This window comes from Rhinatrema bivittatum, chromosome 13 (assembly GCF_901001135.1).
Source record: "Rhinatrema bivittatum chromosome 13, aRhiBiv1.1, whole genome shotgun sequence".
Lineage (NCBI taxonomy): Eukaryota > Metazoa > Chordata > Amphibia > Gymnophiona > Rhinatrematidae > Rhinatrema > Rhinatrema bivittatum.
In genome coordinates, this window is record NC_042627.1 from 74,103,759 (window position 1) to 74,128,353 (window position 24,595).

General features: G+C 43.3%; 1 long non-coding RNA gene across 3 annotated transcripts in view; it reads left to right on the forward strand.

Annotated features, from left to right (window-relative positions):
• LOC115075403 overlaps positions 1-24,595 on the forward strand; it is a 563,078-nt gene that overhangs the window by 198,637 nt on the left and 339,846 nt on the right. For all 3 annotated transcript variants that reach the window (XR_003852487.1, XR_003852486.1, XR_003852488.1), the window contains exons 2-3: positions 7,824-7,895; positions 13,538-13,615. This is a non-coding gene — a long non-coding RNA (uncharacterized LOC115075403). The remainder of the gene's footprint in view (positions 1-7,823; positions 7,896-13,537; positions 13,616-24,595) is intronic.

Genomic DNA, 24,595 nt, shown 5'->3' on the forward strand with positions numbered 1-24,595 from the left:
ATGCCGTATCCAGTCTTGCGCACTTTGATGATAACATGAGTTTTGAATTATGAATTGCAAACAAACAAATACATAAATCAACACTATCTTCCTCCAGCAAATGAAATTCATGAAAATGTTATTCAGCAGCACATTGGCCACACTGCCCTAAAAATACAAACTCAAGATTTGGTTACATTTTCTCTGGTAGGATAAAATAGACCCTGTATTTAACAGGGTTATCTCCTTTTCATCATGCCCTAGCTGCTTTCAAAATGGCATTTGGTTGGTAGCCTAGGGTACAGTGCAAAGAAAAGAAGGGGAAAGAGGGGAGACCACAGGCCCGCTGATTCTTGTTTCTGTTCCAAGACACTTTCATAAGGGCAATATTAAAAAAAAAAATCATGTAAGAGAAGAAACAGCCTGGCAGTTCTTTACTATAGCCTGAACTTTCCTCCTATTCATAACAGCTAGATTTTTTCTTGAAAATGAGGTACTTGTGCTTTAAATAAATTCCTGAAGGTCATAAAGCGAGTGGGAGTGCTGTGAAAATGGAAGTGGAACCTAGGTCTTCAGGCATTATCGCTCTGTATTCCTTCTATTCTATTTCTATTTCTATTTCTATGGTTACAAAATCGCTCTGTATTCCAATCTTGAGGTTAAATGTCAGCTGAGACATGCCACGAAAAGTACATTAGCATGAAATAGTGTGGTTGGGTTGAAAACCAAGAGGCTCAGTCTAGTGGCAGAGAATTCGACTTTTATAAAGTTTTGAATGGATTAATAAAGATGAAAGGTTTTGCTCGCTCATTAAAGGAAGAATACTTTGAACATAAGAACATAAGAAGATGCCATACTGGGTCAGACCCAAGGGTCTATCAAGCTCAGCATCCTGTTTCCAACAGTGGCTAGTCCAAGTCACAAGTACCTGTTACTCCCAGGGATAGCAATAGCTTTCTTTAGTCTACTTGGCTAATAATGTGTTATGGAGTTTTCCTCCAGGAACTTGTCCAAATCTCTTTTAAACTCTGCTATGCTGGTCGCCTTGATCACATCCTCTGGCAACCGATTCTATAACTTGAGAATTTCTCTCCAGTCATTAATCATTTCTAAACTGGCCTATCACAATGCCTTATATATTGGTGCCCCAGCCTATGCTGTTTACAGGTAGTGCAGAATGCAGCAGTATGGTTATTGACAGGCACTCAATTATGCGACCATATTGCTCACTCGTCAACAGTTCACCATCCCGGAGCACATGAGCAAGCAACTCCTCTGTTCAAAGTCCCATACGTTAAGCAAAGGAGTTTAAAAATAATCCCACTCAGGCCGATGCAATACTGTGCGCTGGCTGCACTGCACAGCTCAATGCATGATTGGACACGCAATTTGGCATGTCCAATCGCATGTGTAGGTAATAGTGCTCATCACATGTAAAGAAACATTCTAAAATTAAGCGTCCATTTTTCTAACTGGCTGACAGCCACCTCTCCCGGGTGCCTGCTGCCGAGTAGGTGTTAGGGGCTCGCAATTTCCCCTTGTGCCTCTTTTTTACCGGGAGAGGTAGATCGACATGCATTAAGGGATCGGGTGCTCAATCATGAGCGCACGTTTAACTCACACCAATATTGCATTGGCCTGACTGGAAGCCAGTGGAGTTCTTTGAGCAGTGAAGTAATACGCGCACACATAGACACTTCAAAAATAATGCGAGCTGCTATGTTTTGTAACAATTGCAATCTCCTCAAAGCAGTTTCTGCTATTCACAGATATATGGAATTATATGGTCAAACTAAGATAAAACTAGGGCAGAAGAAATAGAGGTAAGATTTGACTTCCCTTGAAAAGATTTCCAATCTACAAATCATATGTAATAACGTTAAAAATTAACTTGGTGAGGTTAGAAATCTGTTTTGACTTAGATGTGGAACTGTCCAGAGATGCTCCTATTACTTTAATAACACCTACTAATTGTATCGCTGTGTCTTTCATTTTTGGTGCTAATTTCATAGCCAAAGAAGACCTGGTGAATCAAATGGCTTCTGATTTTTGCAGATTCACCTTCAACCTATTTATGGAGTTGGAACAGGGTACAAGCTAGTTAGTCTTCAGTAGGGTAGATTGTCTTGTTCGACTGTCTTTAATAAATTCTTTTATGCTTTAGTATTATTGTTTTTGTTGTTTACTTTTATTTTACTACTGTATTTTATTGTATATGTGTTCTCTTTTATATTATTATTTATATGTTCCATTTGTACATCGCTTTGGGCGATTTCCTCTGGAAAACAATTCATAAATGGAATAAAATGACAATGAAATGAAATTTGCTCTTCCATCCAAGCAGAGCTCACTTTCTAGATTCAGGAATGAGGCGATGACTTGGATGACATTAGCATAACCATACTCCTGAATCACCGTAGCCATTGGGGCCAGAAATAAATTGAATATCATAATGGAAAGAGGAAGACCAGAAGTCATATTCTTTAAATCTGACACTTGTTCATTCCATTTAAATTTAAAATACATCTGTTTTTGAGAAATCAACTGAAAACCATCCCTGAAATGCCTTTCTTCTAATTGATATGCCATTAATTCATGGTCAATTAAGTCAAATGCTGCACTTATACACCTTTATCTATATGTTTATTTGCACCTTCAAAACATTCTAAAAGATTGGTAGGACAAAATTTTCCCTTACTAAAACTCTATCTATGTCTATCTATATGGCCAGTGATTTTGTTTTTAAGAATGACTTCTACCATTTTGCCCAGCACCAATGCCAGATTTTCCCCTGGAGTCCTTTTTAGAAATTGGATTAACATTGGACACCTTCCAGTCTTGAGGAATTATGGCTGTTTTAAATGAAAGGTTACATAATACTAGAAACAGGTTAGCAATTTCATGGTTTAGATCTTTTAGATCTCTGGATACCATCTGGTCCCGGGCTTTTAGTTTGTTAATCTGATCTATTACATCCTCTATTGTCACAAATATTTGTTTGTTGCCCGGAATCTCCACCATTAAAGAATGTTTCAGGTGCGGGTATATTCCTGCTCTGTAAGGCAAATAATTCATTCAGTTTTTCTGCTATTTCCTTGTCCTCCATGAATACCCCTTCCCCCAGCCCCCCTCAGTTATTTAGTGGCCCAACTGGCTCTCTCATAGGCTTTTTTTATTCAAATGTATTTGAAAAACTTTTTATTTTTAGTTTTTGTCTAACTGGAAAGCTTTTTCTCAAAGTCTCTATTGGACTGTCTAACTACTGTTTCACATCTAAAGTGCCAGTGCTTATGCTCTTACTATTTTCATCATTTGGATCTGCTTTCCATTTTTCAAATGATGCTCTTTTAGTTTTAACTACCCCCTTTATCTCACCTTTAAACTTTGCTGGCAATCATTTGATCTTCCTTTGGCCTTTTTAAATACAAGGAAGACATTTTATCTGGGCTTCCAAATTGTATTTTGAAACAATGCCCTTGCCTCTTGTCAACTTTTAACCCTTGCAACCACTCATTTTAGTTTTTTTTCTATTTTCCTCATTTCCATCATTTTTTAAAGTTAAGTGCTTATTTAATGTCTTCCCTCCAATGATTGTCAAATTTGATAGCATTATAATTGCTATTGCTTAGCAATAGCAACAACTCCTCTTACCAGGTTGTGTGTTACACTGAGGACAAGATCTAAAGCAGCTGCCACTCTTATCGGTTCTAGGATCAGCTGCTCCATGAAGCAGTCATTTATGGCATCAAGAATCTGAACATGTCCCAATGAGAAGAAAACTTTTGCCTTTTTGCACAAGATAATAAGATCTGCAACAGAGTGGACACCCCTGAGGAAGTAGTCAAAAAAGAAGTAATCTAAAAAAGCTCAAGGAATGGTCATAAGAACATAAGAAGTGACATGCTAGGTCAGACCAAGGGCCATCATACTCAACATTCTGTATCCAGCAGTGGCCAATCCAAGTAAAAAAAAACCTAGCAGATTCCATAAAGCAGATCTATCTCCTGTTACTCACTGCTTAGCAGTTAAGATTCAGTGCATAAATGTGCAGTCATGCATTTAGGCTGCAAAACTCCAAGGGAACAGTATACAATGAAAGGTGATGTCCATCAAGCAAAAAAGAAATCTTGTGGATGATCACATGAAGAGTGCATAGATACAGTGCTTCTTTTCTCTTGTACCTTGTATAGCATCATGAGCCACTATGGTTATATATAAATGAGAAATACATCAAGGGGCAGATTTTAAAAGCCCTACGCGCGCCAAGCCTATTTTGCATAGGCCGGCGACACGCACAAGCCCCGGGATGCGCGTATGTCCCGGGGCTTTGTGAAAGGGGCAGGGGTGGGACCGAGGCACTTGACACTGGCACTTGACTGGCATGCTCAACATATGCCTGCCCGGAGGCAGGCGCAACTTATGGAACAAAGGTTAGAGGGTGTTTTAGGTAGGGCTGGGGGGCGGGTTAGGTAAGGGAGGGGAGGGGAAGGAAACAGGAAAAGCCATCGGGGCTCCGCGCGCGCAAGGTGCACAAGTGTGCACCCCCTTGTGCGCGCCGACCCCGGATTTTATAACATGCGCGCGGCTGCAGGCGCATGTTATAAAATTGGATGTAGATTTCTGTGCGTGGGGTTGCGCGCACAAATGTTCGCCCGCGCAGAAGTATTAAAATCCGGCCCCTAATGATTATGCCCATTTTCAAAAACTATATAAAATGATTTACTAGCCTTGCTTGGAAAGTGCCTCGGTGACTTGGTCCAATAATTTTGTAGCAGTGTCGCAAACTTCTACTTCTTGGACCAGCAGGGATATTTTTATGTCTCATACTAACCAGGTGCAAGATTCATGCCCACCGGGTTCTAGAGAGATCTGTATTTTGTGGCTGAGGATTGTTATTGTGCTGACTGGACTAGACGGAAAGGGGAGAGAGAGAGAGGCTTAAAATGAGAAGAAAAAACTCTTCCCCTCCCCCACCGATAGCTGCACATTCTGACTGACCTTAAAGCCCAAAGGAATAGGAGGACGTTACTGGCCCCCTATGTCCTCTGCAAAGTAAGTGCAATAGTGTTTGAGCTTCCCCTTCTCGTTGTGGCACACTACGTATTTCTTGTGCAGGGGGAAATATATGGTTATTATAGCAGTGCGTTCTGGCACAGTGATCCTCGAGGCTCCATCGCTCTTTCCATAAGCCCCAGTTTATATGGGTTTTACAGCTCTGCCGCACAAAATTCTCTGCAGACCAAAACTTGGCCTACAACAGCCCTTGCTGAAGTGGGAATTTTTAAACAAATTTTAAAATAGATGTGTTTTCCTAGTTTAAAATAACCTTAGTGAGAAAAAAGAAATAAAAACCTCAGCGGTTTATTATGTTAGTTCTGTCGCTGCAGTACAAAAACAGATTGGATTAATAGGACTTTTTATGTGGTATGCAAGAACTCCAGAAGTCTATGAAAGGGAACATTCATTGCAAACAGTGCCAGAGGAAGAGGAAGCTATGTACAAAAGCATTGCAAAGGGTTTTAGTATGTGGGCACAGTTCACAGGTTCTACAGTTCTCTGCATACTCTGATCACTGCCCTGAACTCTGCAGCTGGAGCTACAGAACAGGTCAGGATAAGACATACACGTCTCGAAGCGAGGCACAGCGAGGTCCGTATTCAACTATTATGCAGAAGGAGAAAAGTTAGCCAAGTAAAGTTACACGGTTAACTTTAACCGGGATATTCAGTTGGACCTACCCAGGTAAGTCTGCTGCTGAATGCACCCAGCTGAAGGTAACTGTTCCTGGTTAGCTTTGGGACAGTATTTTCTCTGTCCAGACTCAACCGTGCAAGCTTAGCTGGGGTGGCAGTCAATATCTGCTCTCCACTGCTCTAGATAAGCCCTGCCCCCGCAGGACACCTCCTTTCCTTCCTGGCGAAATTTTCCCCGGATAATGACTCGCCAGGGTACAATTACCCCAGTCGGTGGCGCAGGACCTTTAAAACGCATGGTTTGGGTACTTTCAGAGGTTATCCTCATCGGGCGCAGAATTACAGGATAGAAATGAAATGCTCTTCTTTAAGAGAATGTAAACATGTTCCGTTCGGTGATAAAAAGTAATTATAAAACTGAATCAAGCGGTCACCGGTACATAGCTGCCAATGGTTGCCTACAAGCTGTGTGCTTCTGCGCCTGCACACAGAGAAACACGGCATGCTCGAGAAAAGAAAAGTAGAATGGTGCTTCAAAGAACGCACTGCGTACAAATTTGTACACTACGCTGCACGCATGAACTTTTGCACTTGATTTTCAAAAGCATTTACATGCTTAAAATTGGGTTTTACACATGTAAATGCACTTTACCCATATAAGTGGACTTTTGAAAATTGCTATAATATGAGCCATTCAATTGTCCATAGGTATTACCCATGTAAGTGCAATTTGGGGTAGATTTTAAAAAAGTACGCTGGATTTTAGTAGATACACGAGTAGCCGCGCGTATCCGCTAAAATCCTGGATCGGCGTGCGCAAGGCTGCCGATTTCGTGTAGCCGGCGCGCGCCGAGCCGCGCAGCCTACCTCCGTTCCCTCCGAGGCCGCTCCGAAATCGGAGCGGCCTCGGAGGGAATTCTCTTTCGCCCTCCCCTCACCTTCCCCTCCCTTCCTCTACCTAACCCACCCCCCCGGCCCTGTCTAAACCCCCCCTACCTTTGTCGGGGGATTTATGCCTCCCGGAGGGAGAAGTAAATCCCCGCGCGCCAGCGGGCCGCTAGCGCGCCGAGACGCAACCCGGGGGCGGTTCTGGAGGGCGCGGCCACGCCCCCGGGCCCGCCCCCGAAATGCCGCGCCCCCCCCAAAACGCCGCACCGATCGTCCCCGCCCCCGACACGCCCCCTCGAAAAACCCCGGGACTTACGCGAGTCCCGGTGCTCTGCGCACGCCGGCAGGCCTATGGAAAATAGTCGCGCCGGCGCGCAAGGCCCTGCTCACATAAATCCGGGCGGATTTACGCGAGCAGGGCTTTTAAAATCCGCCCCTTTGTGCGCATAAATGGCTTTTGAAAATTGCTACAATAGTAATTACATGTACACGCGCAACTCCTTTGAAAATTCCTCTGTTTGTGTGCCTGCTACTAGGAATCTCCTTTCTTTCTTTCTTGTTTTCAGCTACAACAATTTAAGGAGTAAATTGTGCCTCCTAGTAGAGCATTTCCAAGGTCTATGCAGGAAGTAATTGGTTCATCTCAGTTGCAGAAAATGTTTCCATTGTAATCAGGCTGTAACAGGCACCAATTGGACACCTCCGAACAGACATTTTAACATCAAGTTTCGTCATCGTACCGACCATTCATCACAATGGATTGTGTATACCTTAGTATGTACATGTGACTTAATGTACATTGGATGCACGAAGAGGCCAGTGAAGTTACAACTTAACAAACTAAGGGGTTGTTTAGTGACACAGAAAAATCAAAGTGCAGCTTTGTGTCCAGCCTGCCCATCATTTTACACAGTTGCGTTGGCTAATCATTGATTAGGTATCCTCTTCAGTTTGCGAACAGAGAAATGTTGCTGAACCTTTGCAAACAACATTGGATACTCACCCTCAAGACTGTACATTCTTGTGGTCTTAATCATGAAATAGACTGGCATGCTTTGGTCTATTGTGGCAGATTTATGAGCCTATACATATCAATGATTGTTCGTATATGTTGTTCATAATATTGCTGATTCTTTTTATAGATGTTCTTTTTTTAGATTTTATTATTGAATCAATATATTTGCAATGTTTTTCATATATATTGGTGTTAGTTCAATGATGCTGCTTTTAGACAATAACGTGTGTATTTTTGATTGATTGCAGGTCTTTTTTAACACGCTGGATCTGTGATGGTTGACACAATAGTGATGCGAGAAGCTGTACGCCCTGCATGAGGTATAAGAAGCAAGCCGTACTCGGCCACTCGTGAGCCTCATTGAAACGCTGACATTAATTATGTATCATTACTCTAGCTGGAATTTAGAGTCATGAAATATTGCTTGTTAGTTTACTTGAAGCAGGAAATGTCAAATTCCGTGTTGGAAGGCTGTGGCAGTATGGGTTGCTTTGAGATTCTATGGGACAGGACATTTTCACTACGATTGGCTGAAGATGTTTTTCACATAGCTTGTTTCTTCAGTTTGGCGGTTTTCAACTAGTGGGTGCTTGAGATAAGTTTTTTTATTTGCATATTTTAGAAGAATTTATTTAAAAAAGTTCTTTTGCACATGTGGCAGGCTGATAATTATATTAACATGGGAAGCAACAACAGTTGCAGTTGGACTAATTGTTGCAACATTCACTGCAAAAACTGTAAAAATTTAATATTGTGTTAATCAATTGATCTGGTTGAGCATTTAGTTATTTAGTTTATTTTTTTTCGGGGGGGGGGGGGGGCATTTTCTTTTTTTTGTTTTCTTTTGTCTTTTATTTGAAACATATTACCCAGTTTATGAACTCCCTTTCCTCCCCTCCCTCATATACAAAATAGCCCTTTCTTGTTTCCACTCTTCAGTCGTCTTGTCTACATGAAAGTGCCAGATAAGAGCTGTGATTGTGAACAGCACAGCAACACTCTGCTACAACGTGATCAGTCATGAAAGAGAGAGGGCCTTCCCCACATGCAAATGCTTATTTTCTTTTATAGAGAAATAAAGAGTAAAGTAACGTAGGAGAACCTTTGTGTTTTGTTTGCTCTAAGTAGTGCTCAAAGACAAAAACATACTTGATAGCGTGGTTGATTCATCGCAAAGCTGTCTGAATGGGTGCTACTTTTCTAACATTGCTCAGTTTTTACTCTTCATTTGTGCATGACCTTGAGAGTTTGAAGCAATGGCTGTAGCGCTGTGGCCAGAAAGGTCTCTTAATAGCCATAGATCCAAAGAGAAATGATGAGAAATCACCCGGCATGGGTCGCACAGATAGGTCATGCAGGTCATCTGTGAAGGAAGGCCAGATCCCGGGTGACTTATCTTACCTGGGCTGAGAGCAGCAAGACCTCCCACTGTCAAAGCTGACGGAAGGGCTTGTTTTCTATGTCGGGATTTTTTTTTTTTTTTTTAATTTTCTTTCTTAATTGTTATTCCTCCGTTTTGCCTGAAAGCTGCAGTATCTCACTGTTCATTATTCCTATCTCAAACTCTGCCCAAAATTAAGCTGTTCATTTGGAACTGGAAGCCTGCAGCCTTCCCGGACCATCTCTTCTCTACTCCCTGCAATGGCAACTCAAAGGTCCCAGTACTACTAGCACAGTGCCAGCCTTGTACTGAAAGCCAAATCGCTGAGCATGTTTCGTTTATTCATCAGTCTGTATTCTTTAAAGAGAAGCTTTGATTCTGGCTCACTTTTTTGTCAAGCTAAGCATGGTGTCACATCCAGGCAAGTGTCTTCCTTTAAATACAAGAAGGCAACAAGGTCCTTAAGACCTTGCAATCTGAAATTGCAAAGGCAGAAACAGAGATGTTCTATAGCTTGACCTATAACTTGGTACTAAGGTGGCTCTTCGCAATGTCTGTATTTAAAAAATAGTGTTTTGTGTTTTTTTTAATGAAGCATTTTGCTGTAGCCGGAGAACTTTGTGACAGGGACTCTGTACAGAAAGCCGAAAAACAAGCATACAAAAATTGTAAAAGGTCAAGGAACAAGTTACTCCGCTCACTTTCAAGTTACATTATTTTCACTGTGAGAATTAATTGCAGCTGTCAATAAAACTACTTAAACGGTGACACAACTGTTACAGATTAATGACTGTGCTGGAAACATTGAATGGATGCGTGTGTGTGTGTGGGGGTGTGTGTGTACGCGTTTGTGTATATAAGTGCGCGTGTGTCTGCACCACAGTTTACTACAGTGGTTTATTTCCACTGTAATTAGCCCTAAAACATGGTTGCACTGCTGTCTATAAAGAGCTTATTCTACTTACAGTCAAAAGGTAAGGCTGAGCTAGTGAATCTCTTGTTTGAGGCAAATGTTTGCATAAATTGCTCCATGAAACAAGAAGAATTCCCTTCCAACCACAAAGTTTAACTTGCCATTTCACCTCTAATTTTCTTATAACCCTCTCAAGTTTTACATGAAAATATAAACAGCATGTGAATACATCAGATAACCGACCATGGCCTCAGGAACTCCTGTGCTGCACGGATGACTGGCACATTTTCCAGAGATATTCAGCCTGCCACACTTTTTTCTCACACGGAAAACCAGATATTTGGTCCCGTTCAGGAGATATTCGGCTTGCCCCATTTCTTCATGCTCTTAAAGCAGACTTCCTCGGCCCCCGCTCTGCCCTGAATTTTCCAACATACAGGACCTTGTAAACTGACACGGATTTTTTTTTTTCCTGCGCCTGGAATATTAGGAACACATAAGATAAACGCTGAATGAAGCAGAAACGAGAACAAGAACTTTACAGGTCTTATTTATTACCCTGTTGCGATGCAGCGCTACAAGATGTTCGTTCTGCACCGGTGAGATATTAGGTCTCGAGTCGAACTCGAACATGGTGGATTTCAACTTGGTTTGCAGTTTTTATTCCCCCCACCCTCCACAAATCTCAGCAAGATCTGGACATCTGCAGATATTTTCCTGGATAGATCGGTGGAAGATTTTTCCCTCAGCTGGCATCTCTCTTTAAAAAAAACCAACTGCAAACCAGTTGTACATCTCTAAATGGGCTGGTGGTGAGCAGACTGTAAGAGAGCCAGTGTCGTGATTTAATAAAGTTGTATACTACGTGGACTCATTGTCCAAATCAGGACTCACTTTCTCTATTGCTGAATTACTTTCCCCACTGGCATATTCAGGGCCTGCATAGCAATTCACTGCCTCATGGAGCAAATTTGATGGTTAGACTTCTGCTGCAGAGCTCTGTTACCTCGATAGAGAAATTCAAATTTGGGCCTATATAGACATTCCCCACCTTTTTAAACAATATAGCACATTCTTAAACTAAAAGAGCACTACATTTGCGTGCACTACAGTAAGACTGACTCTATAAAGCTTAGCTGTGTGCAGGGGGATTGCAATGTTTTTTTCTTTTCTTTTTCTGTTGGTTAGAACTGTAGGTCATTACCGCGGCATACAAGATATCCAAAGGCTAACTTATTCTGCCAGCTGCCTGGAATCCTGTAACCAGGCTGCTGTACAACAAGCCTGCTACTTATTTATAAATGTTGGAAAGTCTGCCTTTTGCTAAGCTGCTAAGTAGTATTGCAAGTCCCTACCTTAAAGAGCTTACCAGCTAGCGTGTATACCCGTGACAACCTGACTTACCCGAAGAAAAGTCTGCAGGAGAAGCCAGATCTAAGCACTGCTTTTCTGCAGCCCAGTTTCTAACCCTAACCAATAGGTCGTCCCTACTTTCACAATAAACCACTTTGCTAAAACTGACTGGAAGGTGTTTACCATCAGCTTTTCAGACTGCGGCATTGTTCCCTGAAACGCTGTGTAAAATGTGCATGCGTGTATATATAAGAAAGGGACGTTTTACGACTTCCAACGGTTTTGGACGGTCAACAGACTCGCTGGAATTTTCTCTTTCTTTGCCAGATGAGAGGAAAGGGCCCTGGTTATCCATGAAAGACTCCTCATTCCCCCTTCCCCACAGCATCCACCCGAGCCAAAAGAATCCATTCCCCCATAGGGAAGCGTCTGTAAAAAAAAAAAAAAAAAAAAAGCAACAAAGCCAAGGGCCGCAAGCACTTCTGGGTCTCGCTCCAAAACCACCCCGGAGTTTCGGGAAAACAAAAGGTCCCGATGGAGCCGTCACGGTGCCCGGTGGTATTCCCCGCTGCACCTCACGGCGACTGAAATCGCTTTGCCAGGATTGCTAGGGGGAGGGGGGGGGGGAAGCCCCCACCTTTAGGAACATTGGAAGTTTGCTCTGTTCTTTTAAAACGAGCCTTTCGTGCGGGTGTTTTGCCGAGAAAGGACGGCAGGAGGCGGTGGGCGCGCCGTCGGGCCCAAGGAGTAATTCTGGATTCAGCTGCCAGACCCTGCCACGGTCCCCCTTGATGAAAACGAGTTAAGGAAACCCAGTGCCCGTTAGGCCTCGGCTAATTAGAAAAAATGGGCTTTTCTTTTCCTCCTTTTTTTCCTCTCTTTCTTTAGCAACTTTCCCTCCTCCCCCCCCCCCCCCCCGAAGCTTTTTACTCTCAGGAGGGTTATCCAGGCTCTTGGCCGGCCTGTTTTGAAAACATGCCTTTGAATGCTTTTCTCTAATTCACGCCTTTTGTTTTTCAGCTTTTGTGCTTGCCAATTTGACCATATAACATTATACATCTGGTGTATAACTTGTTGGGGCCTTTTTTTTTTTTTCTCTCCCAGGGATCCTATGAGTTCCCTATTGGACCCTCCTGAGCTTCGATTTGAGCGATCCTGTAACATAAAGGAGTCTAAAGTGGGACCATGGAGCCTGGAGAGGAGGAGGAGGGGTGTGTGTGTGTGTGTGGAGAGAGCGAAAGGATGCTGGGGTGGGGGTTAAGAAATGAGCGAAACATAAAAAAAAAAAAAAAAAAAATCAGTTGAAAAGAATTCTTTCGCTCGCCCCCTTTTCTTCTCCGCCTTTCGGCTGGACCCCGCGTCAGCCAGCGACAAGCCCTCTGTGGGAAATTGAAGCGGGCAGAGAATAGATAACTCATTTGAATTCTGGCAACATAATTCGTAAATAAAACAAAGAGGGGGATGGGAAGAGAGGACGGAGGGGAGGCTAATTGAGAAATTCTCTGCAGCCTGCTGCAACTCGAAATTTTTACTTTTTCCTCCCCCCCCCCCCCCCGCTTATGCCAACGATAAACTGCTACTAAGACATTTCTAATTCAGATTGCTTTAAATTACACCTTTAATAATGCTTAGGAGGCAGTGGTTTCCGGGATGATGGTTGGTGATGTGGTTTGTGGGACTGTAGTATCTAATCCATGGATTGCATGCTAAGACGAAATGTGGTTTCCAATGTTGTCCAAACTCTTGTTTAACTCCTGCAGGCGCAAAGTGTCACCAGAGCCTTGCAATAAGCAAACTCATGGTTTCTCCTCAAATACTAACTTTTGAAAGTTTCAAATAAAAAATTTAGAGAGACGTCAAATTGTCTAAAGCAAACTTTATGGTTTATCAACTTTCTTCCATCTGGAGGTGAGAGATGCATGCAGATTATACAAAACTGGATGGTGTAAGAGGTTTCTAGCATCCTGAGCAATGCTACCTTTAAGTCTAGGTTGAACTAAATTCACTTTAATTTGCACCAGAGGAAACCGATTTTGTCATTATTGTTTTCTTTCCCAAGACAAAACAGGTGGAACCTGAAAACTAAAATTAAGAATTGTATGATCACAACAACTACTTTAGCCAAACTGAGAACACATGGCTTTATCTTTATTGCAAGATGTTTGTAACATCACTACTAATGGTCATTATTATCTTCTCTGCTCTCCTCATTAAATCAGCGTGGTTGTATGACATGCCATAAAGCATGGTTTGTTTGTACTTGTTTCTCCATTTTAGGTGTCCTACAGAGTGTTAAACTTGATTTTGTATTGTAGAGTACGTCCAGACTAAAGACGCAACGTGGAAGCCTCATATCCTCATGGGAGATTACATTACCTGACTTGATGCCAGAAGTAAGAAGGATATTTCTATTGTAAACTAGATATGCAAACAATGGGTTGGCCTAATGGATCAGTGAGGAGGCCCTCCATTCAGTTCCTAAGTCTAGTCTTTATTAACTCTCTATCAGGCCCATACAGTAAAGTGCGCTCCAGCAGAGCACACTGTTAGCCCCCGCTTGGACGCGTGTTTTCGATGCGCTATTTTTACCCCTTATACAGTAAGGGGTAATAGCGCGTGGAAAACGCGTGTCCAACCCCCCTCCCCCCCGAAACTAACAGCGCCCACAACATGCAAATGCATGTTGATGGGCCTATTAGTTATTCCCGCAAGATACAGAAAGTAAAATGTGCAGCCAAGCCGCACATTTTACTTTCAGAATTAACGCCTGCCAAAGGCAGGCGTTAATTTCAGCCGGCACCGGGAAAGTGTACAGAAAAGCAAAAAAAACTGCTTTTCTGTACACCCTCCGACTTAATATCATAGCGATATTAAGTCAAAGGCCCCAAAAGTAAAAAAAAAATTAAAATCTGCCCGCAGGTTGGAAGACGGAAGCTCAATTTTGCCGGCGTCCGTTTTCCGAACCCGTGGCTGTCAGCGGGTTCGAGAACTGACGCTGGTAAAATTGATCGTCGGCTGTCAAACCCGATGACAGCCGCTGCTTCTGTTAAAAAGGAAGTGCTAGGGACGCGCTAGTAATCCTAGAGCCTCCTTTTACCATGGGCCCTCATTTGAATATATATTTTTTCTGAATTGCGTGCCCAGGAGAGTGGCCTGGGAGAGCGGGCGCTCACCGGCTCTCCCGCGGGGTTTTCTGAATCGGCCTGTGTGGTTGTCTGGGGATGTCACGGAGGCAGTGTTCATAGCCCCTGGAGGGACGATGCCATAGTCATTGTGCAATGGCGACTTCTAGTGTCCAGATGTAGTGCCTGTGATTACAGGATTCTGGAAGGAGTCTTGGCGCATGGCCTGTGGCTGAGCACTGTCGTTGCAATGACTGAACTAATGTAATTTGGCAGTGGATATAAAATTCGGGGAAAAAAATATTCAGGTGATTGCGAATGAAGACTCATGGCTGTCAGATTCCAGCCCCTGTTCTGAATGAGCCAAAAGGATTAGAAGGAAACTGTTTCCTCCCTTCTCAAACTCATTAAAAAAGGAAAAGAAAGAATCATTGAAACATTATGCTATGACCACACAAATTCTGAAATTCTACTTTGTATGATGGTGCCAGAGCAGATTATTACAAAATTTATGGCAGTGATTGCATACCACAGAACAGAGGTAGGCATTGCAATGTCAGTCCTGGAGGGCCACCACAAGCTCTGGATTTCAGAATATCCAGAAAAAACATGCATGAGGTATTTTTGCATGCACTGCCTCCATTGTATGCAAATCTATCTCATTGAGGATGTCCTGAAACCAGACCTGGATGTGGCAGTCCAGGACTGGAGCTGCCTATCCCTGCCTTAGAAATAAATATGTTACATATTATATATCTATATGTATATCTATCCCATTAGATATGTAGAGAAATAGAGAGAGGAGTGTGTGTATGTGGTTTGTATGAAAATGTGGGCAATAATAGAAGGAAACATCAAAATCATGGGAATTAAATAGACTTTTATTAAACATTTATTTATTTATTTATTTAGCATTTTTATATACCGACTTTCCAATAACAGAATTACTGATCAATTCGGTTTACATTTTAACAGAACAATAACATTGACAAGTAAATGTCTTACAAAGAACAGGTCGATATAACTTGGATAAGTAAATATGGGGTTAACCAGTAAAGATACATTGCCTAATATAGGTATAAGTAAAAGATACAGTGCCTAATATAGGTTAAATAAGCAGTTGCTAATTATAAGGGGAGGCCTAAGTTAAATAAACAGTTGCTAATTATAAGTTGCTAAGTTAAATAAACATAAATATAAGTTGCTAAGTTAAATAAACAGTTGCTAATTATAAGACTACAAAAAGTAGAATTATAAAACTCATCTTTAAATATCAACCATTTTCCCCCAATAGTACTGACCCCACAATCCATGGAATGTTGTCTGCCATTCTCCTTCTGCCCTGCTGTATGGCACTTTAGATCCAAATATTCCATTCACATAAGGAAATAATCATCCAGCATCACAATAACAACGCTTTGCAGGACATATGCAGCCTCATGCCACTCTCGCTCCTATGTGATTTCAAGTCTGCAAAAGCTGTGAGCAATGCAGCAGGATCGAGAATTAATCTAAACAGGCCCAAGGTTGTCATAACCCTTAAAAAATGCTTCCCATCTGATAGGGTGATTAAGAATTTCCCATCCGAAAAAAAAGAGAAACCAAACAGCTTCCTTTAAAAATAGATAAATAAATAAATTCAATAAAGGGCCACCAGCCTGACGCCTCGGTGGCACTGCTGCACATCACCATGCGGCAGGTCCTCAGCTGGATCTCTGCGTCGGACCTGCTGGGGATGCTGCGGCTGGATTCAGAGGCCACGATTCGGGGGTTCTGGAAGGAGCCCCTGGAACACGGCTCCTGGCCTCAGGACCCTTGCTGCAATGACCAAATTAGGACGAGTGGGTGAATAATTGCCTGGGTAGTTGTGAATGAAGGCTCATAGCTCTGTCTGAGCTGGAAGGAACTGTCAAGGAAAAAAAATATAATCACTGAATATGCATGGATATACAGGATGAGAAAAAAACCCCCAAGCTTTCAAATCATGCAGTCAAAGAGCAAGTCATACCCACTGGGATAGATTTTAAAAGAAGCGGGTGTGGCCTACATGTGCGCACGCTACCCGGCGCACGCACATGTGCGCCCAATGTTATAACATGCGCGCGCATGTTAGAAAATCCGGGGTCGGCGCGGGCAAGGGGGCGCACAATTTTGCACCTTGCATGCCGAGCCGCGCTGCCTTCCTCCGTTCCCTTCCCCCTAACTTAACCTTCCCCCCCTTCCCCTAACCTTTCCCCCCCTAGCCCTACTCTAACCCCCACCCTGACTCTTGTCTTACCTTTTGCGCCTGCCGGCACAAGATCCTCCAACACAGCGGTAATGGCTGCAATGTTAGAGACCTCTGGCCCCACCCCCGCTCCGCCCCCCCGGATCGCCCCTTTTGTAAAGCCCCGGGACTTACACGTGTCCCGGGGCTTTACACGTGTTTCCGGGCCTTTTTAAAATAGGCCCGGCGCGCATATCCCTTTTAAAATCCGGCCCGCTGCGAATTTCTTTTTCACATCTAGTTAATTTCAGAGGTACCATCTTAATTTAGGATATTGAAAGTGTTTAGGAAGATTCAGAACTTTTCTCCATGACCACATTTACTCTAGACAAGCTCTGTGCAGCTCCTGTAGGACAACAGACTCAATCCACAAGCTCTGTTAGATGACAAATATAGATTTGCATCAACAGCAATGGAAATGAACCATTTGCAGATTTTAGCAGGCAAAAAAAAAAAAAAAATTTTCATGTTTCCTTATAATTTGTTTCACGGTTAAATGCTGCCAATTAGAAAGCAACCAGCAAATAGTATTTCTCTTTCAGGATCTCTTAGGGAGCAGAATGTGAAGATCACATCTAAGCTAGTGCAGAACACCTGCTACTGGATGGGAATCCTTGACTCCTTGATGTAGAGAAAGACCAGACGGAAACTGAAAGAGAAAGTTTCTTGTACAAACGAAGCCATTGGTTGCCCTATGACAACTGGTCACATGGCTCGAGCCCTTCAGGAACCAATACTGGCTAAAAGGATAAAGTTCACAGGTTGTTGCTTCCTGTTATGTCTTCACAAGCACTTGGAGACTCAGGCCTAGCAAACAGAAGACAACTTCACCTTCACACTGACCACGGATGTCCTGGGCTTTTTAATGCGAGAGAGCCGGCAGGACTGCAAAGGAAACCACTCTATACATGAATTTATGTCTAACGTTTTCAGCGTGGAGCCTCCAGCTTCGAGCCAAATGCTTCGCAGACGTTACGAGGCCTTTCCCCCAATCAGCTGTCAGGAGGCATAAAAGATCTGGAACTAGCTTGGCTTAAGCGAACAGTATTGAACAATGTCTAATAGGTAGGCTGAGGTGCTCAGATTGTGCATGCTGACCAAGCACGCGCCTATTCCAAATAATGATTTACTTTCAAGGAAAGAGATAGGATTTTCATATATACTTCCGAAAAGGAACATAAGATAGTATGCTGGTGAGTCATCTGTGGACTACACATTCACAACTTTGCCAGCGACAGTAAATAAGGTGGAATACATGATGTCACTTAGTTCATTGAGGCCCCTTTTGTCTAATTTGGTTTATATCTTAAATCTTTTCCAGAAGAATATATACTCTAACTATTTCCTCTGATAAATACATTGGACTACAAAGCCCAGAAAAGTGCCATGTATAGATTTCAAAGCAAAACAGAATATTTTTTTTAGAAAGTGGGGGAAACCCCCCCCCAGCCTAGAACCATAATTTCAAAAGTAGTTTCACCAATGGCCAGAAATTAAAAAAAAAAAATCCTCTTTTGAAATAAGAGCTCCAGGTGACCTCGATGCCAGCCGATCACATTGGTATAATAAAAGTAGTTTTTCTGAATCAGCAACTTGGAAAGCATTAACCAAAATCAGAACTTGTTAAAGAGAGCCTACTCTTCTTCCAATCTGAAAAATTTCCTGGGTGCAATAAATTTGCACTGCCGTAAATCTCGGGGGGGGTGCAAGAGTCAAATATCTTCTGACCTGGCTCAAAATATCTTGTACTTGCAGTATGTATAAAAAGTACCATGGGACAGAGAGCTCCAAATACTTGGCTACTGCTGCAGCTCAGGAATTTTGCAGAAGATAAGGAACCATGGGCTTACATCCTTGTTTTTCTTTGCACAGGCATCACCCTCGTGAAAATCTTTTGTGCATGCAAAATGACCGGTTTGGATTTTCCTGGCATGTTTAATATGCATGGAACGGTTTTCGAGTGCAGACGATGGAAGCAGGAGCAGCACTGGAATTCAAGACGACATTAGACAGGAGCATGAGATAAGATCCTTAGCTGTGAGGAAGGGTCAAGGCGAACATTAAGCAGAGTCTTCCCTATGGCAACGGGAAGGGAACTGAGCGGGTTGGATAGGCCCGGTAGTCTTTACAGGGCTCCCATTGCAATAAAGCAGGATCGACTATTGTGTAGTGAGGCAAAATGTGTTCATATACCTCCCCTTGCTCCCCTCCCCTCCAAATATGCATGCGTCCTCTCTCTACTCCTTCCTCTTTCTCCCTCTCCACCCCCATACTGCCCTCTTCCCCTTCCACTCTCCCACACATGTGTGTGCTGGCAGAGTTGCACAGGACACCCTGGGCCCGGCTGTTATCAGCTGACTGCCAAAGCAGCTGCAGCCTGTCACTAAGTTCAGAGACTGCAAGGGGGCTGACAGTCCTCGCACTTGGTGACAGGCTGCAGCTGCCGCCGCGGTGAACCGATAGCTGCTCAGACCCAAGATGCCCTGCTGCAGCTCTGCTGGGAAACAGATAAGGTGAGCAGGTAGGGAGCAGGCAGGATAAGAGGAAGGGGCATGGGTGGGGGAAGGGAGAGCAGATGGATAAGAAGGGAATAGAGACAACACTGGGGAGGGGAGTCCGGGGGTGGGGGAGAAAGGAGTGGAGGCAGGCGGCACCAATAGATATGTGCCAAGGGTGGCAAAAATCATGTGAAGGCCCCCAGCCTTTATCTGCTACCCTATTCCATGTTTCTATGCAGGTAATAAAGGCCTGTATTGTTCTTTTAATACTCTGTCTATGGACTCGATTCAAGAAAGACTGATAGAAATCTCTTTTGCTGCACCATGCTCTAAATGTTCATGTTTGTTTATATATATAAGCGCACACTTTTTTTAAAGCAAATTTTAAAAAAGGCAAAACTCCACTGTAACATATAAATGCACTCTGAAAATAGGTATTTGCATGATCCGTGGTCACAATATTTGCCAACTGGGCTGATCAAAAATTCTAGCTTTCCATGTCACTAAAGATAATCCTGCTGTCCTGCTGGAGAGCTTGCACTGTACTTCTGTCAGATGCTGGCAGCCACTATCCTCAGCCTGGGTGTTAAAAAAAAAAAAGTGACATTTTTTCAGTACACAGCTTGAAAATCAATGGAAGAATTCTGGTTAGTGATCCCCTTGGGATGTGGTCGACTGGTTGTGTCAGTGCTAAAAACTGACCTTTGACATATGAAAGCAGTAGTCATGTCCCAAATGTAACTTTGATTTACTTCATTTTAACTCTGAATTTTGTCCTATTTGACAAGTTGACCACAACCCAATTGACATCAAACTTGTAAATATTCTGGTCAGTCTTGATTTATCTGGTTCTACTTGGTCCCAGAAATTTGCCGCAAGTTGTCTCCAATTAGCCAGCTTTTGGTCATATTTGGCCCATCGGTTTCCTCCTGCTCTTCTGGAACCGACCTTGGACAATGGCACAATGAGCCCTCGTTGACATCGATCCAAGGTATGTCCCCCTATTTTTATAACCTTCCCTGGACCAGCCATGAGGAATTGCAGGGATAATCTTCGGCTTTGCTTGCTCCGTGTTCTGTAACAAAGACATCCTAGTTCCAGCCAGTAGGTGTCATCATTGAGCAAGAGATGGGACACCCTCCTTTCTCCCTGGGCAATGTACATTCTCCCCTCTTCATCCCCAGCCCCAACCAGGCTGGAAAGGGGAATCAAACCCAGGTCTTCTGCACACCCACTGGGCTAGCCCAAGTTTACGACATCACAGGCAATCCCTTTATTTGAGATGTACTTGGCTTCTGATTTTCTGAAGCAGTTTGACAGCAGTTAGAGATAAAGAGAGGATCCATCTCCCCCTTCCTCAAACCTGAATCAGGCTGGGGGATCACTTGGAGTCTGATGAGGCAAGATTACAGTGGCACAGATTTTCCGAGTCCTAACTACGTGTAGACAAACATTTTGCAGAAAGAAGGCCGCTTGCGGCAGAACAAAGGAATTTAGAATACTTTTCCCTTTTCATGAAATTCATCTACATTTGGCCTTTGAAATTTGTCAATGTTTAGCTGTAAGGCAGAAATTTCCACTTTATAGATTTTTCAGCTGCATGTATCCTGCTTTTTAAAACAAAACAAAACAATTTTTGGTCTTTTTGGCCTGCAGCCCAGTATAAATGTATGATCACTATAGCACGATAGTTAAAAATCTGAATCTTTTTGAAGTGCCTTTAGTGGCGCGGTGTTGTGATGGTTTGATTGCCTGGTACGTGGGAAAAAAAAAAACCAAATCATAAAGCCTTCCATGCAGCCCCCTAGTGGTGGAGATCAAAGATTGACAGCTCAAGAACTGAGTCGTAAAATGTGTTCACACTTTGTAATTAGATTGTTTTTCTCATGCACGTTCCCCCGGAAAAATGCTGGGAAGAGAGCTCTTTTCAGCCAAGGCTTGCCTTCTGAAAGCTGAAAATGTCCAATTTAGATCCATTTGAATCGGGCTAGCGTTATATCAAATGCACTTTTGAGGCCCGAGACAATAAGACAGGGCTGAAAACTGGGCAGTAAAGTTTAGGGAGCAATTATTAGTTCTCGCCAGATCCAGTGAGCGAACGGTGTGCAAGTGCATCGAGTTTAAAAAAAAAAAAAGCGAGCTACAACAAAATGTGTGCTTAAATCTGAATTAGATGGCACGCTCAGCGGTGTGCGTGTCCATGCCCTCAGGTCGTGGCCTTGCGCACCCGGCAAGACATAGCACGCGCAAGGAATTCCGATATCATCCTACTGGCTCGCAGTGCACAAATATTACCATCCTTATGCTGCCTCCCTCTTGGACCATTAATAAATTGCTACATTTTTATGAAAGCAATCAGCGGTCACTGGTGACCGACCCACTCAAATTGTTTTATTTAAACTGGATGAATATTTTTTATTGATGATTGTTTTTTTGAAACTGGATGATTTTTTAAGATTGCTTATAAAGATAAGGGGGCCTACATCAGCCATCTGCTCCCATTTTTCTTATCTAGGAACTCTTAGCAGATCCCCCTTCACTTGATAATATATTCTTCTTATTTCATAAAATAAGAACATAAGAAGAACATAAGAACATGCCATACTGGGTCAGACCAAGGGTCCATCAAGCCCAGCATCCTGTTTCCAACAGTGGCCAATCCAGGCCATAAGAACCTGGCAAGTACCCAAAAACTAAGTCTATTCCATGTTACCATTGCTAATGGCAGTGGCTATTCTCTAAGTGAACTTAATAGCAGGTAATGGACTTCTCCTCCAAGAACTTATCCAATCCTTTTTTAAACCCAGCTATACTAACAAGGGGCTACTGAAAGTTCCCAGGACATCAATGACTACCATTAAATCTGGGACGTTATGTTCTCATTTACCCTGAATGGTAGAGATTGAACCAAAGATGGATGATGAGAGCTCTGATTTTGATAAGAAATGAGATCCTGCAGGTAGCTGAGCTCGCGTGGTTGATGCTGGGCTAGGTCCTTAAGCTAGGTCAGCGCAGAAGGGAATAACTGCGCCAACTGGATGGGCCAATTGGTCCTTACTGCCCTAATAGTCTACTATGTTATGTTGTTATTTTTGGCAAACTCTTCTATGTTGTAGGCTGGTACTTGAGAACTCTGTGCACCTTGTTGCTGGTTTCCCTACCTCTGATCTTCCTTCATGCATCCCAAGGGAAAACTGTCCGCTGAACCCACTCTGCGATGCAAATGTCTCAGGGGAGATTAGACTAGGATCATCGAACTCACTTTATCTAGGACATGAATCCTGATTAGAGCTCCAGCCTCCTCAGATGAAAGGTCCCTCCCAATCCGCTCCTTAACTTCCTTAACCCCCTTCCTACCCCTGCCTTCCTTTTTCACCTCTCTGCCCCGATCCCTAAAACCCTTCTAACTACCCCTTTTTTTTTTTTTTTTAATTCTTACTTCCTCCCCGCCTCTTTTTGCACGGCCAGCCCTTCCGCGAGTACCTTGAGGTACGTGCGTGGCCGCGGACGTTCTAAAATGTCCACGGTGCACGCGTGTGGCCCAGCCACACGCGTATCTCGCAGTTTTTTACATGCACTGGCGATTTAAAATGTACTTGTTTGTGAATTTACCATAATTTCTAGATAAGAAAAACCGCACCAAATTTTCTGTTTGAACTGGAATAGGTTGTGGCAAAAATCCCCTGCAGATTAACCTATTTTTTGCCATTGGATCTGCGTGAATTTTGCCGGAGCGGAGCTGGTTTTTATAGATTTATCCTTGGACCGAAATTGTTGACGTTTGCACATGCTTAATACTAAGAGGAGAATTTTAAAAGCCCGAGTGCGCATTAATTAGGGGATCCGCAAATAAGTTGGGCTTGCCTGTGCCGAGCGCATTTTAAAAGCCTCCCGGTTACGCGCATGTCTCCTGCAGCGTGCACATCTCCATAGATTAAAGAGAGGGATGTGGATGGGGCAAGGGCGTAAAACAGAGATGTGCATGTAAATGCTGACACAACCCGGTGCGCCTGAGGCCCCCTGCCGTGTAACGTTACTTCTGTAATGGATGCAGTGTGATTTAAAAAAAATAAAATAAAGAAAACTTGGCAGATCTGGGGGGTTTTAAGGGTCTGGGCTAACTGGGGGGGACTGGAGGCTATTAAAACAGGGGCTTTTAGAGGACCTGTCTCTTAACTGGGTGAACTGGTGACGAGCCGGAAAAACTGTAAATGCCGTCGGCGCGCACCCCCTTTTAAAATCCCCCCATTTTATGCGGTAGAAGCGGGATTTGCGCACACAGGTGCGCGCCCACTTAAAATTCGGTGCACACACGCGCCCGCGGACAGGCTGTTGCATAACACGCAGACATGGGTGCGCATATATTATAAAATGGCCGCGTCCTTGGGCGCGTGCCGACGTGTGCGTGCAAATATGCACCTGCACGCTGGCTTGAAAGTTACCGTCTAAGGCCCTGGCAATAACTCTCTCTGTTTTTTTTATTTTGTAATTAAAAATATGAAAAGTAAAATGAAAGAAATCAATATATGGCACAAACGTGCAGTGTATTTACTTGGTTCCTTTAGAGCCAGATGTGGGACGTTCCCCTCCCCACCACGGACATCACAAAACTGGCCATTAGTCCCCTGTTTTCTCAGAGATAGAGCGCCGTGTTTGCTCAGTAATACTCCTCCTGTTTCACTGTGGCAGACGAAGGTGCAGAAGGTGCACACTATGCCCCAGCAATGCATTTTCCCAACATGCATGTTAAGCAAAGTGGTAAAAGCAGTGGTAATTTCCCTTCTGTCCGGTTGCCTGGTTTCTTTTCCCTCTGCTGTTTCATGGTGTGAGGGAGGTGACGTGATGGAGAAGAAATGCTCCTAGGAGTGCAGACGTCTTTGGGAAGCATTGTAAAGAATCTCATCCATTTAAAATGACTTTACTATTTGCATAGCTGCTTTCTGTTTAAATTTTACTATGTGCAATTAATACTTGGCTGTCTGAATGGCAGGGATTCACCTTTGTAAATTCAGCTTGATTGCCTAGATCAGTGGTCCCCAACCCTGTCCTGGGGGCCCACTAGCCAGTCGGGTTTTCAGGATATCCACAATGAATATGCATGAGGGAAAATTTGCATGCACTGCCCCCATAACATGCAAATTTTCTCTCATGCATATTCATTGTGGATATCCTGAAAACCCAACTGGCTGGTTACCCCAGGACAGGGTTGGGGACCACTGGCCTAGATCACTGGATTCTCCAGTTGGACAACTGGCTATCCATTGTGGTCTTCCGTCCTAGTACTTACAAGGTCCAACCCTTTAACTAGATACTTACAGGAAACACAATGTGAATGCTGATCTACTGCTCTGCAGAGTTGCTCTGAAAAGTTAGACATTGCATTGTTACAGGAATGTTTCTCGGTCTCAACAAATGCATCCAATTCATTTAGCCACATTTGAAAAATTGCTTTCACTTCATGTAGAGCCATTTTATTTTGTTTGATTT